This window comes from Zingiber officinale, chromosome 11B, assembly GCF_018446385.1.
Source record: "Zingiber officinale cultivar Zhangliang chromosome 11B, Zo_v1.1, whole genome shotgun sequence".
Taxonomy (NCBI): Eukaryota; Viridiplantae; Streptophyta; class Magnoliopsida; order Zingiberales; family Zingiberaceae; genus Zingiber; species Zingiber officinale.
Genome location: NC_056007.1, coordinates 11733088 through 11738137, shown reverse-complemented (window position 1 = coordinate 11738137; position 5050 = coordinate 11733088). Strand labels below are relative to the sequence as shown.

Genomic DNA, 5050 nt, shown 5'->3' with positions numbered 1-5050 from the left:
ATTTCACTAAGTATTAAATTATTAAATCAAGGAAAAACTAATCAATAAATTATTGATAATGGTTAACTATTATTGAATTAATAAAATCTTATTTAACCTTAAACTAAAGTTAAGCACCTGAATTTAAAATTAATTATTGAATTTATCAAACTCAAAGAAACATTTATACCAAGGATACAGAGATAATCATGTGTTACTAAATCCCCTAGAACACTTAGGTAGATAAATGTGTTAGGGCTTTAAAATTTAACACATTCAAACTTTAGCATTATATTAAGGGGATAATAAAATAAGGAAGATTAATAAATTAAGGGAGAGTAATAAATTAAAGGAGTACCAAATTCAGGGGGAGATTTACTTTTTTTATCCCCTTAAGTGTCATTTTTTCTCTTTAAAATAAATCTCTTTAAAAAATTCTACCTCAATTTATTTTTAAAAAAAATTACTTTGAAAATCTTATATTAAATATTCTTAGCAAATATTTTCAAAAGCCTTATTTTAAATGTCAGGTTTAGGGGGAGGATTAAATCAATCTATTTCCATACTTAATACCAAAATTATTGTCTTTTCTTAAAAATTTTCTAAAACCTGATCTTTAGAAATCTAATTTGATAAATCTATTTTTGAAAACTAGCTTTTATAAAACTAAGTTTTAAATTGGATTTTATAAACTAAGGTTTTGAAAACTAAATCTTTTACAAACTTAGACTTGAAAAATAAATTTTAATTAGCTTTGAAAAGTAGATTTTTCAAACTTAGTCTTAAAAAACTAAGGGTTTAAATTGGATTTTATAAACTAAGGATTTAGTTTTGAAAAGTAGATTTTCAAACTTAATTTTGAAATTTTGATTTTGAAAACTCATGTTTGTAAAGAATTCCAAGTTGAAACTTATTTTTGGATACTTATGTTTATTAGACTTATACTTGAAAATTAGCTTTTAAAAACTTTCTCTTTGAGTTTGCAAATTCATTGGATTTTGCAAAAATTATCTTTCAAAATTACTCAAAATGTACTAAATACTAAGTTATGTTGCTAAATTAGCTATTTTCAAAACTTAGTTATTTTACAAAAGTTAAGAAACAAAAGCTAAATTACTCCCCCAAGTTAACCTAACATCATTTCTATAGTTTTTTATGCATTCTGTATTGATGGTTAATTTGTCTTCCTTATTTGATGAATATCAAAGGGGGAGGGATAGGTGGTTAAGTTAGAAAAACAAAATAAAATTAAAAACTAACTTAAACCTCATACTAGAACAAAATATTTAAACTCTTTTACTCGCATATTTTTACTAACTTAACCAGGTTGTCATTCCATCAAAAAAGGGGAAATTGTTGGTGCGGTTAGCACTAACGGTCTAACTCAGGTTTTGATGAATGACAAATCAGGTTAAGTTAGGTTTGTTGTGATATAACACTCTGACCGAGTGTGCAGATGAAGTCCAGACAGGTCGACGGGCTGACCGGATATCTGGCACGAAGTCCAAGAGGGTCGACGGGCTGACCGGACGCTTGGCGAGAAGTCCAGCTAGGTCGACGGGCTGACCGGATAGCTGGCGAGAAGTCCAAGCGGGTCGACGGGCTGACCGGACGCTTGGCGAGAAGTCTAGCTAGGTCGACGGGCTGACCGGATAGCTGGCGAGAAGTTCAAGCGGGTCGACGGGCTGGCCGGACGCTTGGCGAGAAGTCTAGACGGGTCGAAGGGCTGACCGGACGTTTGGCAGGTAAGTAAGGTAAGTCACTGGAGGGGAGTGACTGTGAGGACACGTTCCCGGGAAGGGAACATTAGGCGTCGATCCGGCTTAGATCCATTTCGGATATCTAAGTCGAGATCGTGACTAGATTCCGGTCTCGGAAAGACGGAATCTAAGTCATACTTTTTATATTAAACCTATAAACTGTGCTAACACTTTGTTTTGTAGGATATACCTTATCTATTTGCCTCGGACTAACCTTGTCTTGCAAGAAAGCTGTCTTCTGGAGAAAGGTGGTCCGGGCGCCCTGAGGTCCAGGCGCCCAGGAGGTGAATTTTATCCAGATCGCGCGTCGCCACGTGGAGCTCGTTGGTGGGACCTGCCACGTCTCACCAGGGCTCCCGGAAGGGATCCGGGGCGCCCCGAGCCTCATATAAAAGGAGGGTCAGAGGGGAGCTTCAAAACAACAATTTAAAGAAAGTCTTCTACTGTTTGCTCTGCTGCTCTGCGCTCCTGCGACGCTAACAAAGCTCCGACAACACGCTCCTTCCCTTTTTGGTTAAATTCTTGTCGGTATTTGCTTTATTTCCATTAGCATTCCTGTACTTTAATTTGTAACTATTTTCGAGCTGCTAGTGATTGCCCACCGAAAGCATCCTTGTGTGGGGGCCTTGAAGTAGGAGTCGACACATGCTCTGAACCAAGTAAAACCAGCTTGTGTTAGCATTGTCCTTTTATTTTCGCTGCATTTATACTCGAACGATTTTGTTTATCGATATTCACCCCTCCCTCTATCGAATCTCACGATCCAACAGTACTATCCATATCACCAAGGTGCACCTTCCTTTTCGGAAGCCCAAACTTAAGAACTCCAAAGTTAAGCGTGCTTGGCTTGGAGAAATCTTAGGATGGGTGACCTCCTAGGAAGTTTCCCAAGGTGCGTGCGATTAAGAATAAAGCACGCTGAAAGGACCTCCGGTGGTCTGTGGAGCTAGTCGTCAATCTGATGGGCAATTCTGGTGGCATTCCCGGTTCCGTCCAGGTGGGGCCCGCCTGGGCCGGGGCATTACAGGGACACCCGTGTAATGCGGAATCAAGCCACACATGAATCAAGATGGTGAAAAAGTTGATCCAACTTTATTTAAGAGTCTTGTTGGAAGCTTGAGGTATCTAAGTTTTACTAGACCGGATATTCTTTTTGGCATTGAACTTGTGAGTCGTTACATGGAAGCTCCTACTATTTCACATTGGAGAATTGTCAAAAGAATTCTTCGCTATATCAAAGGTACAATTAATTATGGTATATTGTATGCTTTCTCAGATGACTTTAAGCTTATTAGCTAATGTGATAGTGATTAGGCTGGTGATATTGATAGTCGAAAAAGTACTATCGAGTTTGTTTTCTTTATGGTAAATTCAGCTTTTACTTGGAATTTTAAGAAGCAACCTATTGTGACTCTTTCTACTTGTGAGGCGGAGTATCTAGCTGCTACTTGTGTTTGCCATGTTGTTTGGCTAAGGAGTTTGTTGAAGGAATTGAATTTGTCACGAGAAGATCCGATGAAGATTTATGTTGATAATAAATCCATAATTGCATTGGTCAAGAATCCTATGTTTCATGAAAGCAACAAGCGTATTGATACAATGTATCATTTTATTTGAAATTGCATATCAAAGGAAGAAGTGAAGCTTAAGTATATGAAGTCACAAGATAAATTTGTCGATATCTTCACAAAATCATTGAAATTTGATGTTTTCAAGAAACTACATTTTTTACTTGGAGTAATGACCCTAGTTTAAGAGAAGATGTTGAAAATATAAATCAGATTAATTAAGTATTTAATATTGTGTATATGAATATTAGAAGATTCATGAATGACTCTTTGGATGAAGCATATATGAATATGGCATTTATTATTGGTTCATATATTTATATAGATATATCTTAGATATTCCTTATAAATACCTTATGTATTTAACCATTCAAATATGAAGAAAAAAATAATACAAATTAGTTTTCTCCTTAGTATTATAATTTTTTACTGTTTTATTTATATTTTAAATAAATTTTATTATATTTTATTATTATTAATTAAGTTTAGCTTCTAGAATTATCACCCAAATATCTACATCGACTAAAACGAAAAGAAAAAAACAAAGTCGTCGACAGCAGGGTTCGAACCTGCGCGGGCAGAGCCCAACAGATTTCAAGTCTGTCTCCTTAACCACTCGGACATATCGACTTTTTGATTATGTTAGATTTATTTTGTTAATATAGTTTTTAAAGTTTATTATATAATATCTGATCACTCGGTTCTTTAAAGTCCATATTATCTCCATTAGGCAATTGCTACAATGATTTATTCGAAAAATACACCTTTGAAAGGTCCCTAATTTTATGATTGAGATTATTATTAAATTATAGGATATTTGTGTATTTGCCCATATTAAGCAAGTTCTCTTAGCAATAAGTGGTTTTTTATTTCCTAAAAGAAATAAACAGGAATGGTAAAGGTTAAATGCAGAGACAATGATGTATTATGGTGATTCCGCTCACCTTTAGTATCTCTCATCATCGGTCTCGTAACAAGATGAAGACAGGTAAATTATATATCGAAACTTTCTAAGGAGAAGGATATTTAATTCTCAGGAGAATAAATCTCATGGGAATCCAATGAAATAACTGTCACCTAATACCAATTTAGCTACACAATATGCAGAGTGTAAAAGTATACCAGAATCATAAAATGTGATTTTTTTGTTTATTATTAAAACAACTTCTCATCTTATCTCAATCTATTTTTTTTATAAATCTATTTTTTCTGGTGACCGGTGGAAAATTTTCGTAGGACCAAACCGGTCACCCCAGACTCGACGTTACCCAACCTAATTAATTTTTTTTTCAATCTATTTTTATTTAAAAAATACTCTTATTTTCAATGATATTATAGTAATTATGATCTCACAGTTACTACACGATTATAACAACTATGTTCCGGTAGCCATTATAACACAATACTAATTAATATTAATAAGTATTAATCAAAAATAAAATATATATATATATATTATAGCATCTATGATTCATAACTATTACAATATAATATTGTGACAAAAGGTGAATACGCTCGTCTCCAGCGCCCCCGCCAATCCGTCTCAGGGCCAACACGGAGGAAGTAAATCACGGCGGCTACTAGTTTTTGGAATAGCGACTAGCACATAAGGAAGGTATTTGTCTCGGCTTTGTCGAGATTCAAATCCCAAATCTTATTATGACAACATCTCATGCGTTAGCCACTAGACCCCTCCGAAAAAACTATTACAATATAATATGAACAGTAGTTATATAACATAGT

The 5050-nt window shown here is 34.7% G+C and overlaps 1 non-coding gene across 1 annotated transcript; it reads right to left on the bottom strand.

The window, feature by feature from the left end:
• Positions 1-3855: 3855 nt before the first annotated feature.
• TRNAS-UGA lies at positions 3856-3937 on the bottom strand. The gene has a single exon. It is a non-coding gene; the product is annotated as a tRNA-Ser (tRNA).
• Positions 3938-5050: the final 1113 nt, after the last annotated feature.